This window comes from Staurois parvus, unplaced genomic scaffold, assembly GCF_062004578.1.
Source record: "Staurois parvus isolate SC_StPar_1 unplaced genomic scaffold, SC_StPar_1.0 ptg001751l, whole genome shotgun sequence".
Taxonomy (NCBI): domain Eukaryota; kingdom Metazoa; phylum Chordata; class Amphibia; order Anura; family Ranidae; genus Staurois; species Staurois parvus.
Genome location: NW_028319547.1, coordinates 59,298 through 72,841, shown reverse-complemented (window position 1 = coordinate 72,841; position 13,544 = coordinate 59,298).

Below are 13,544 nucleotides of genomic sequence, written 5' to 3'. Positions count from 1 at the left end.
ATATGTAACTTCAGGCTTTAAAGCTCTCATATAATAGTATGGTCTAGGTTTCTTCATTGCTGATGTCGTTGGGAGCCAGCTGCCTCTTCCTGGTTCAACCAGCCCAGCCCCCTGATGATGCACCACCGGGACTGACCACCTCCATCCGATAAATGGAACATGAAGAATCCTGAGATATGTAACTTCAGGCTTTAAAGCTCTCATATAATAGTATGGTCCAGGTTTCTTCATTGCTGATGTTGTTGGGAGCCAGCTGCCTCTTCCTGGTTCAACCAGCCCAGCCCCCTGATGATACACCACTGGGACTGTCCACCTCCATCCGATGAATGGAACATGAAGAATCCTGAGATATGTAACTTCAGGCTTTAAAGCTCTCATATAATAGTATGGTCCAGGTTTCTTCATTGCTGATGTCGTAGGGAGCCAGCTGCCTCTTCCTGGTTCAACCAGCCCAGCCCCCTGATGATGCACCACCGGGACTGTCCACCTCCATCCGATAAATGGAACATGAAGAATCCTGAGATATGTAACTTCAGGCTTTAAAGCTCTCGTATAATAGTATGGTTCAGGTTTCTTCATTGCTGATGTCGTTGGGAGCCAGCTGCCTCTTCCTGGTTCAACCAGCCCAGTCCCGTGATGATGCACCACTGGGACTGTCCACCTCCATCCGATGAATGGAACATGAAGAACCCTGAGATATGTAACTTCAGGCTTTAAAGCTCTCGTATAATACTATGGTCCAGGTTTCTTCATTGCTGATGTCATAGGGAGCCAGCTGCCTCTTCCTGGTTCAACCAGCCCAGCCCCCTGATGATGCACCACCGGGACTGTCCACCTCCATCCGATAAATGGAACATGAAGAATCCTGAGATATGTAACTTCAGGCTTTAAAGCTCTCGTATAATAGTATGGTTCAGGTTTCTTCATTGCTGATGTCATTGGGAGCCAGCTGCCTCTTCCTGGTTCAACCAGCCCAGTCCCCTGATGATGCACCACCGGGACTGTCCACCTCCATCCGATAAATGGAACATGAAGAATCCTGAGATATGTAACTTCAGGCTTTAAAGCGTCAAGGCAAGAATAATGACCAGGCAAAGGGAGGGATGGGGCATCCGAAAACAAGAAAACACAAAAATAAACACATTAAAAATAAAATTTAATTTTTACATTGGAGAGGGGGGAAAAGTGAAAAGAGGCCTCTAATGGGTGAAGCTTTAAGTCATAGAAATAGATTTGCAGTCAGACAGACATTGTATAACTTCTGTGTTTCCTCCACTTTTCCATAACAGCGTTTGTGCAGGACGTCTGAATACGACTATAGCTGTGCACTCAGTAATCAGACAGACCTGGTCAGATACACTCACCGGCCACTTTATTGGGTCCACCTGTTTAATTACTTGGTAACACAAATTGCTAATCAGCCAATCACATGGTAGCAACTCAATGCATCTAGGTATGTAGACGTTGTGAATATGACTTTCTGAAGTTCAAACCAAGCTTCAGAATGTGGAAGAAAGGGGATTTAAGTGACTTTTATTGTGGCATGGTTGTTGGTGGCAGACGGGCTGGTCTGAGTATTTCAAAAACTGCTGATCTACTGGGATTTTCATGCATGACCATTTCTAGGATTTACAGAGAATGGTCCGAAAAAGAGAAAATATCCAGTGAGGGGCAGTTGTGTGGAGGAAAATGCCTTGATGATGTCAGAGGTCAGAGGAGAATGGGCAGACTGGTTCCAGATGATAAAAAGGAAACAGTAACTCAAAAAAAACACTCATTACAACCAAGGTATGCAGAATATCATCTCTGAACGCACAACATGTCCACCTTTGAAGCAGATGGGCTACAGCAGCAGAAGACCACACCAGGTGCCACTCCTGTCAGCTAAGAACAGGAAACAGAGGCTACAATTCACACAGGCTCACCAAAATTGTACAATAGAAGATTGGAGAAAATGTTGCCTGGTCTGATGAGTCTGGATTTCAGCTGCGACATTCAGATGGTAGGGTTAGAATTTGGCGTAAACAACATGAAAGCGTGGATCCATCCTGCCTTGTATCAACGGTTCAGGCCGGTGGTGGTGGTGTCATGGTGTGGTGGATCCATCCTGCCTTGTATCAACGGTTCAGGCCGGTGGTGGTGGTGTCATGGTGTGGGGGATCCATTCTGCCTTATATCAATGGTTCAGGCTGGTGGTGGTGTCATGGTGTGGTGGATCCATCCTGCCTTGTATCAATGGTTCAGGCTGGTGCTGGTGTCATGGTGTGGTGGATCTATCCTGCCTTCTATCAATGGTTCAGGCTGGTGGTGGTGGTGTCATGGTGTGGTGGATCTATCCTGCCTTGTATCAGCGGTTCAGGCTGGTGGTGGTGGTGTCATGGTGTGGTGGATCCATCCTGCCTTGTATCAGCGGTTCAGGCTGGTGGTGGTGGTGTCATGGTGTGGTGGATCCATCCTGCCTTGTATCCACAGTTCAGGCTGGTGGTGTTGTCATGGTGTGGTGGATCCATCCTGCCTTGAATCAACGGTTCAGGCTGGTGGTGGTGGTGTCATGGTGTGGTGGATCCATCCTGCCTTGTATTAATGGTTCAGGCTGGTGGTGGTGTTGTCATGGAGTGAGGAGATTTTCTTGGCACACTTTAGGCCCCTTAGTACCAACGGAGCATCGTTTAAATACCACATGCTACCTGAGTATTGTTGCTGACCATGTCCACCCCTTTATGACTCCAGTGTCCCCATCTTCTGACGGCTCCTTCCAGCAGGATGATGCACTATGTCACAAAGCTCCAATCATCTCCAACTGGTTTCTGGAACATAACAATGAGGTCACTGGACTCCAATGGCCTCCACAGTCACCAGATCTCCATCGAATAGAGGACCTTTGGGATGTGGTGGAACGGGAGATTCCCATCATGGACGTGCAGCCGACAAATCTGCAGCAACTGCGTGATGCTATCAATATGGAGCAAAATCTCTGAGGAACGTTTCCAACACCTTGCTGAATCTAAGCCATGAAGAATGAAGGCAAAAGGGGGTCCAACCTGGAACCAGCAAGGTGGACCTCATAAAGTGGCCGGTGAGTGTAAATCTGACGTTGGTTCTAACTCTAAAATACAAAATTGTGCATTATACATCTGTTAATCCAAACCATTGGAACATACTTCCTTGTCATGTAAATCAGGATCAACATTTACCGACAATTAGCTGATCACTTGTTTCAATGTTAATCGCAGCGTCTTTGGTGAGGACAAGCTACACTTTAATAAGCTTTCTGATGTTGGTTGGATTGCAGACCAGGCATCAGGTAAGGCAATGGTATAATCAAGATGATGCTTGCAAAGAATTCTGGAAAATGTAATACAGAATATATAAAGTATAAAGAGTATTTTATGTTTGTAAGTGCCTTTTGCCCCTCTGCGACAGTGTCAGCATTTGTGCAGATTCTGGTCAACTTGAACTGCTTCCCAGAACAGGGAGAGAGGGAAGGACTCTGCCAAGTTACTGTCACGGCCCTTCCATGAGCATGGCAAGGTGATCCGAAAACCATCAAAATCTGTGGATGGGCAGCAGGGGGATCTATTTCCTCTGCTGTGGCCTCCTTGTGCTGCTCAGTTTCCTATCAAAGGAACAGTATGTAATAGTATGTATATACAGTAGATGGCAACTAACCTCAAGGGGGGAACTAGTTCACATAAAAATGTCTATCAGTATTGCATAATACAAAGCCATGTGCAGGGGCGAACTGACCATTTGGAAACTCGGGCACTGCCCGAGGGCCTCGGGGTCAGTAGGGGGCCCCATAAGATGCCCCTGGTACCTTTTTCATAGGCTTTTTTGAGTTTGGGCAAGGACACAGGGGCCCCATGTTCCCCTATTGCCCGGGGGCCCCATGAGTTGTCAGTTCGCCCCTGGCCATGTGTACACTTGGCGTTCCTTGGTTTTTACTCTGCATACCTGGGTATTATGTTTTGTTTGGGTGTCAATAAAAGAGCCCAATCTTTCATAGAACCTCTATGAGTCTTGTATGGTGGAGCAGAAGGCATAGACAACTCAAGGTAATCCATAAAAGTCAATTCATTTCATTTCCATAGGACAGGTAAGAGAAAGATGGATGGAATGTTGCACTAGCACTGTTTGCCTTACTAAACAAGTGTCTGCACATGGTTGGGCAGGTGGAACGCTCCCTTTATGTCCAACCATTCGCCATATTGTTGCTATATCAGCTAAAACACGACTTACTATAGAGCTGCAGAGCCCATGCAACCTACTGTGCTGATCATTGTAGAGGTTGTGTATATCAATGATTAGCAGAGTTAGGTGCAATACAAGATAATATGTTTGTGGAGCCCAGTCTTTCATAGAAACCTCATACGGCTTGTGTGGTGGAGCAGAAGGAATCGACAATGTAAGGTAACCTATAGCAGCCACATAGATTTCAGTTTCCTGGGTCAGATAAGTGAAAGATGGATGGAATGTTGCACTTGCACTCTTTGCCTTACTAAATAAGTGTCTGCCCATTGTTGGCAGGGGGAATGTTCTTCTTTACGTCCAACCATCTGCCATATTGCTGCTAAAACATGACTTACTATTGAGCTGCAAAGCCTCTGCAGCTTACTGTGGTGACCATTGTAGTGTTAATGTACATCAATGATTAGTAGAGTTATGTTCAATACATGATAACATGCTTGTGGAGCCCAGTCCTTCCTAGAACCTCCATAAAGCTTGTGTGGTGGAGCAGAAGACATTGAGGACATACAGGAACCCAGAGTGGCCCATCAGATTTCAGTTTCCCGAGGTCAGGTAAGTGAAAGATGGATGGAATGTTGCACTTGCACTCTTTGCCTTACTAAATAAGTGTCTGCCCATGGTTGGCAGGGGGAATGTTCTTCTTTACGTCCAACCATCCGCCATATTGCTGCTAAAACATTACTTATTATTGAGCTGCAAAGCCTCTGCAGCTTACTGTGATGACCATTGTAGTGTTTATGTACATCAATGATTAGTAGAGCTAATTCAATACATGATAACATGCTTGTGGAGCCCAGTCCTTCCTAGAACCTCCATAAGGCTTGTATGGTGGAGCAGAAGACATTGATGACGTACAGGAACCCAGAGTGGCCCATCAGATTTCAGTTTCCCGAGGAAAGGTAAGTGAAAGATGGATGGAATGTTGCACATTGATCTCTTTGCCTTACTATATAAGTGTCTGCCCATGGTTGGCAGTGGAAATGTTCTTCTTAAAGTCCAACCATCCACCATATTGTTGCTAAAACATGAGTTACTACAGAGCTGCAAAGCCTATGCAACTTACTGTGATGACCATTGTAGTGTTTATGTACATCAATGATTAGTAGAGTTATGTTCAATACAAGATAACATGCTTGTGGAGCCCAGTCCTTCCTTGAACCTCCATAAGGCTTGTATGGTGGAGCAGAAGACATTGATGACGTACAGGAACCCATAGTGGTCCATCAGATTTCAGTTTACAGAGGTCAGATAAGTGAAAGATGGATGGAATGTTGCACATTGATCTTTTTTCCTTACTAAATAAGTGTCTATACATAGTTGGCAGTGGGAATGTTCACCTTTAAATCCAACAATCCACCATATGGTTGCTAAAACATGACTTACTAGAGCTGCAAAGCCTCTGCAACCTACTGTGATGACCATTGTAGTGTTTATGTACATCAATGATTAGTAGAGTTAGTTTAATACAAGATAATATGCTTGCTGAGCCCAGTCGTTCATAGAACCTCCATAAGGCTTGTATGGTGAAGCAGAAGACATTGATGACGTACAGGAACCCAGAGTGGCCCATCAGATTTCAGTTTCCCGAGGTCAGATAAGTGGAAGATGGATGGATTGTTGTACTTCCACTTTTTTCCTTACTAAATAAGTGTCTACCCATGGTTGGCAGTGGGAATGTTCGTCTTAAAATCTAACCATCTAACCATAGAACCTCCATAAGGCTTGTATGGTGGAGCAGAAGACATTGATGACGTACAGGAACCCATAGTGGTCCATCAGATTTCAGTTTCCCTAGGTCAGATAAGTGAAAGATGGATGGAATGTTTGCCTTACTAAATAGGAGTCTGTACATGGATAGCAGTGGGAATGTTCACCTTTAAATCCAACCATCCGCCATATTGCTGCTAAAACATGACTTACTATTGAGCTGCAAAGCCTATGCAACCTACTGGGCTGACCATTGTAGTGTTTATGTACATCAATGATTAGTAGAGTTATGTTCAATACAAGATAACATGCTTGTGGAGCCCAGTCCTTCATAGAACCTCCATAAGGCCTGTATGGTGGAGCAGAAGACATTGCTGACATACAGGAACCAATAGTGGTCCATCAGATTTCAGTTTCTCGAGGTCAGATAAGTGGAAGATGGATGGATTGTTGTACTTCCACTCTTTGCCTTACTAAATAAGTGTCTGCCCATGGTTGGCAGTGGGAATGTTCATCTTAACATCTAACCATCTAACCATAGAACCTCCATAAGGCTTGTATGGTGGAGCAGAAGACATTGATGACGTACAGGAACCCAGAGTGGTCCATCAGATTTCAGTTTCCCGAGGTCAGATAAGTGGAAGATGGATGGAATGTTGCACATTGATCTCTTTTCCTTACTAAATAAGTGTCTGCCCATGGTTGGCAGTGGGAATGTTCATCTTAACATCTAACCATCTAACCATAGAACCTCCATAAGGCTTGTATGGTGGAGCAGAAGACATTGATGACGTACAGGAACCCAGAGTGGCCCATCAGATTTCAGTTTCCCGAGGTCAGATAAGTGGAAGATGGATGGAATGTTGCACATTGATCTCTTCGCCTCACTAAATAAGTGTGGACATCCTAATAAGAATGTAGAAGCCGTCAACGAGCTGAGAGCTTTTGATGTGATTTGTGTTGCGGCAGTAAAGATCGCTTTGCTACATGGTCACATTTACAGCACATTGCAGGACTGTGCAAGTGGAATTGGATTACGGATGAGACTCAGCACATCCCTTTGTCTTCCTAATTAAAAGCTCGGCGGTCTCTCCGTCACTTATATTTTCGCTGCTCTTTCTTCCCAGCTAATGTTACACTAACGAGCTGGGTTTAGTGGCATTTATGTAGATAAAGCTCCGGTGATTGATTTCAATGGCTTGTTAAAATTAGTTTCAGCCACCATATTGATTTAATCCCTTTGCTTGAAAGTGCTAATTAATAATGATAATAAAAGTGTCTCAACTCATTATTATCAGCGGGAGGGAGGGAGGAGTAGAGGATGGACTGAGAAGAAGGGCCGCTGACAACCGGGAGGAGAAAAAGCTCAGAGAGCTAAGACTGTTCACCAGAGAAAAGGTCTGGTCACATTTTTTTTAAGCGAAGCCCCTGTATGTATTGTCATCAGAGAGAGGAAACTCAGCGGCCAGTCTTGGTGATGGGCCACAAAAACAGTAACAAGATAAAAATGAAGAGCCCAATAAATGATAAAACCAGCTTTTGCTGCAATATTCGCCTTCGATTCAGAGATTTCCCCCACAGCACTTGTTTCTGCCTTTAGATGTCATCAGTCTGGTGGCCAACATCATTCAAGCCATTTGTTTGTCCTGGACCGGCTCCCATCTATGATTGGACAGTGAAAGGGGAAGCAGAACAGTGATGAGCTCATCTTTCCGTCACTCTACTACAGCCTTTCTCATCAAAGGTTCAGTGGAATCCAAAGGTTTCCTCAGAGATTATTAGGTGTTCCTTGAGAAATTAGCAGTTGTTGTTTCTCAGGTCAGTAACCACTGACAACAATAATCTTTTTTTAGCTAACTTCCTATTGACCAAAAATGTAACCAGCATTCTTCCCACTGCCCCCCAATGTAAGGGACATTCTTCCCACTGACCCCCAATGTAAGGGACATTCTTCCCACTGACCCCCAATGTAAGGGACATTCTTCCCACTGACCCCCAATGTAAGGGACATTCTTCCCACTGACCCCCAATGTAAGGGACATTCTTCCCACTGACCCCCAATGTAAGGGACATCCTACCCACTGACCCCCAATGTAAGGGACATTCTTCCCACTGCCCCCCAATGTAAGGGACATTCTTCCCACTGACCCCCAATGTAAGGGACATTCTTCCCACTGACCCCCAATGTAAGGGACATTCTTCCCACTGACCCCCAATGTAAGGGACATTCTTCCCACTGACCCCCAATGTAAGGGACATTCTTCCCACTGACCCCCAATGTAAGGGACATCCTACCCACTGACCCCCAATGTAAGGGACATTCTTCCCACTGACCCCCAATGTAAGGGACATTCTTCCCACTGACCCCCAATGTAAGGGACATTCTTCCCACTGACCCCCAATGTAAGGGACATTCTTCCCACTGACCCCCAATGTAAGGGACATTCTTCCCACTGACCCCCAATGTAAGGGATATTCTTCCCACTGACCACCAATGTAAGGAAAATTCTTCACACTGACCACCAATGTAAGGAACATTCTTCACACTGACCCCCAATGTAAGGGATATTCTTCCCACTGACCCCCAATGTAAGGGACATTCTTCCCACTGACCCCCAATGTAAGGGGCAATCTTCCCACTGACCACCAATGTAAGGGACATTCTTCCCTCTGACCACCAATGTAAGGGACATTCTTCCCACTGATCCCCAATGTAAGGGACATTCTTCCCACTGACCCCCAATGTAAGGGACATTCTTCCCACTGACCCCCAATGTAAGGGACATTCTTCCCACTGATCACCAATGTAAAGGACATTCTTCCCACTGACCCCCAATGTAAGGGACATTCTTCCCACTGACCCCCAATGTAAGGAACATTCTTCGCACTGACCCCCAATGTAAGGGACATTCTTCCCACTGACCCCCAATGTAAGGGACATTCTTCCCACTGACCCCCAATGTAAGGGACATTCTTCACACTGATCCCCAATGTAAGGGACATTCTTCCCACTGACCCCCAATGTAAGGGACATTCTTCCCACTGACCCCCAATGTAAGGGATATTCTTCCCACTGACCCCCAATGTAAGGGACATTCTTCACACTGACCACCAATGTAAGGGACATTCTTCAAACTGACCACCAATGTAAGGGATATTCTTCCAGCTGACCCCCAATGTAAGGGACATTCTTCCCACTGACCCCCAATGTAAGGGACATTCTTCCCACTGATCCCCAATGTAAGGGACATTCTTCCCACTGACCCCCAATGTAAGGGGCATTCTTCCCACTGACCCCCAATGTAAGGGGCATTCTTCCCACTGACCCCCAATGTAAGGGACATTCTTCCCACTGACCCCCAATGTAAGGGGCATTCTTCCCACTGACCCCCCAATGTAAGGGACATTCTTCCCACTGACCCCCAATGTAAGGGACATTCTTCCCACTGACCCCCAATGTAAGGGACATTCTTCCCACTGATCACCAATGTAAGGGACATTCTTCCCACTGACCCCCAATGTAAGGGACATTCTTCCCACTGATCACCAATGTAAGGGACATTCTTCCCACTGACCACCAATGTAAGGGACATTCTTCCCACCGACCCCCAATGTAAGGGACATTCTTCCCACTGACCCCCAATGTAAGGAGCATTCTTCCCACTGACCACCAATGTAAGGAGCATTCTTCCCACTGACCACCAATGTAAGGGACATTCTTCCCACTGACCACCAATGTAAGGAGCATTCTTCCCACTGACCACCAATGTAAGGGACATTCTTCCCACTGACCCCCAATGTAAGGGACATTCTTCCCACTGACCCCCAATGTAAGGAACATTCTTCCCACTGACCCCCAATGTAAGGGACATTCTTCACACTGACCCCCAATGTAAGGGACATTCTTCCCACTGATCACCAATGTAAAGGACATTCTTCCCACTGACCCCCAATGTAAGGGACATTCTTCCCACTGACCCCCAATGTAAGGGGCATTCTTCCCACTGACCCCCAATGTAAGGGACATTCTTCCCACTGACCCCCAATGTAAGGGACATTCTTCCCACTGACCTCCAATGTAAGGGACATTCTTCCCACTGACCCCCAATGTAAGGGACATTCTTCCCACTGACCCCCAATGTAAGGGACATTCTTCCCACTGACCGCCAAGGTACCCAGTGCTGTAGATATAGTAATTATTAGAAGGTCTGAAAACTAGTCCAAAGGTTCCTCTGGGGTGAATAGGTGGAGAAAGTCGTCTCATTCCTCCCCTCCTGTCAGCACTTGAACTGATTGGATCCTTGTGCTGCTTCTTCCTCTCACACTCCAGCTCTGCTGTCCATGTGTGGTGTAGATGGAGGCATTTTCCTCTTTGGCTGTGTCTCTGGAGGTCTCTGACGGGGAAGCGAGATGATAAATGTATGGATTGGTCCCACATTCCGGCACTACATAAATCATACAATAAAAGTAAAGGTAAAGCGCCCCTCCGATGCGCCCCCCCCCCCCCGGTGGACGTCATGCTCCCAGCGATAAAACACGCGTCTCTCAGCAACACGCTGTAAAAAGTGTCTGTTGGCGGGAAGGACAATGCGCAGTATAAATGTCACCGATGTTTCGGTGGCTGGAACTGTGTATATCTCATGGATGCCATTGATGCATATAGATGGAGGAAGAGGTAATGCCTCCATTGAATGGATTGATGGCTCCGATATCCTGGAGGATTCAACCTCATATGCATCTCGTGCATCTGTGCGGAGCCGAGCCATCCTTCATCCTTCCGCCTCTCCGGAGCTCATAATGACACCTAGTCAGCAGACTAATGGGACTGCGCTGTGTGTCTTGTTGATTCATACCGGACTGTATCCATCCTCATTAGATCCTCCAGGAGACGCCGGCTCGGTTTTTTTAATGCTTCATATATCCAGCGCTGCGACGTGGGGTGATGGGCTCGCCTGACGCTTTCATATCCCGCGTTTGATGGGCTGGCCAATCCCCGGCGCCGTTTTGTTGTTTTTACGGCTACGCTTTGGAAAAGGATGGATCGAGCCGACGCTCCGGGGCCGATTTGCAAATGGCAGAGTGAGGGGAAGCCGTGCCATGGCGGGGCCTCGGAGTGACCGTACCGGCGCAGCGTCCGGAGTTGTCGCAATGCTGATCACATCCGGCTTTAGCGGGTACAAAGGTTGATGGCTACACCGTGTGGAGGCATCAGAGGCCCCATAGAACGCAGATATCTGTTCATTCGTTCAAGTATATCTATATTTTGTAACGTTCGATCTGGTGAGGTAGTGGTCACCAAACTGCGGGCCACGGGCCAAATGTTGCTCTTTGTTGGCATTTATCTGGCCCTTGAGGCACTATTCCTCCCACTGACACCAATGATGGAGCACTATTCCTCCCACTGACACCAATGATGGGGCACTATTCCTCCCACTGACACCAATGATGGGGCACTATTCCTCCCACTGACACCAATGATGGGGCACTATTCCTCCCACTGACACCAATGATGGGGCACTATTCCTCCCACTGACACCAATGATGGGGCACTATTCCTCCCACTGACATCAATGATGGGGCACTATTCCTCCCACTGACACCAATGATGGGGCACTATTCCTCCCACTGACACCAATGATGGGGCACTATTCCTCCCACTGATACCAATGATGGGACACTATTCCTCCCACTGACACCAATGATGGAACACTATTCTTCCCACTGACACCAATGATGGAACACTATTCCTCCCACTGACACTAATGATGGGGTACTATTCCTCCCACTGACACCAATGATGGAGCACTATTCCTCCCACTGACACCAATGATGGGGCACTATTCCTCCCACTGACACCAATGATGGGGCACTATTCCTCCCACTGACACCAATGATGGGGCACTATTCCTCCCACTGACACCAATGATAGGACACTATTCCTCCCACTGACACCAATGATGGGGCACTATTCCTCCCACTGACACCAATGATGGGGCACTATTCCTCCCACTGACACCAATGATGGGGCACTATTCCTCCCACTGACACCAATGATGGGGCACTATTCCTCCCACTGACACCAATGATGGGGCACTATTCCTCCCACTGACACCAATGATGGGGCACTATTCCTCCCACTGACACCAATGATGGGGCACTATTCCTCCCACTGACACCAATGATGGGGCACTATTCCTCCCACTGACACCAATGATGGGGCACTATTCCTCCCACTGACACCAATGATGAGGCACTATTCCTCCCACTGACACCAATGATGGGGCACTATTATTATTATTATAAGACTGGTAGCACAGATCTTACATTTTGGCAGTTGCTACAATAACTGCTTGAAACCAGGTTTACTATGAATAAACATAGCCGCTGTGTGAACTGCAGATGGCATTTCCTGTAACAGTTCCCGGTATACACAGAATGTGATGTGTAGTCGGTGTGGCACCAGATCTGCTCTCAGTGAAGCCCCATCCAGTCCAGGCCCAGGGTAACCAGATGCCTAAAGGTGAACAAAGCTCCATGAGGTGGGCGAGGCTTTTCTAGGCCAAGAATTCACCCGGTGCGATCCGTCCGTCACTCTGCGGCCATCAACCCCCGTTCCGGGTTCAACAACCCCTGTTCCGTGTTCATTAACCCCCGTTCCGGGTTCAACAACCCCCGTTCCGGATTCATCAACCCCCACTCCGGGTTCATCAGCCCCAGCTCCGGGTTCAATAATCCCTGTTCCGGGTTCAACAACCCCCATTCCGGGTTCACATCAATTCCCGCTCCGGGTCCATCAACCTCTGCTCCGGGTTCATCAACCTCCGCTCCGGGTTCATCAACCCCTGTTCGGGGTTCATCAACCCCCATTCCGGGTTCATCAACTGTTCCGGGTTCATCAAATCCCACTCTGGGTTCATCAACCCCCACTCCGGGTTTATCACCCCCACTCCGGGTTCATCAGCCTCCACTACTCCAAGCATAAGGCAGCAATGGGTCAATCAATCTGATATTGCTCCATTGTTGTACTGAGAGCCAAATCCTGCACCGCGGTGCTGCAAGGAAGGGAGAATCCACGGTGACAGAGTCTGACAGCACAGAACAGTCTGTGCCCATCACCGTCCGTCTCTCCGATGTATGGAATTCACTGCAAGAAATGATGAAGAATATTAGCAATCACATCGGAGGTCTCCCAACATCCTTTGCAGAATGTTCAAATCTAAAAAAAAAAGTCTTTACATTGGAGTTCTAATCCTTCGATGTGGTGGCTGCGTTAGTTTTCTTTTTCTTTTTTTTAGGCTTTTTTCCTGTATTTTCACCCGGTGATCCTGCCAGAAAGGGCTTGTTCACAGTACGGGCACGATCGGATCGCTCTTCAGAGGGCATTAGACAGGCGGTGAGAAGGCCTTGTAGCAATTCCTCTTCGTCTGCTTTAACACCCGGAACCCCATGAGGTTGCAGAGCTGCCCCATGCACTTGAGTTGGGCCATGTTCACTGGGCACTACACCCGCCGAACGCAACAGGGGGTCGCGTTCCTTCCGGCCACTGTCTTTGCAGCTAGAATGGGCAGCGGTTGAGGGGGAGTAAAAGT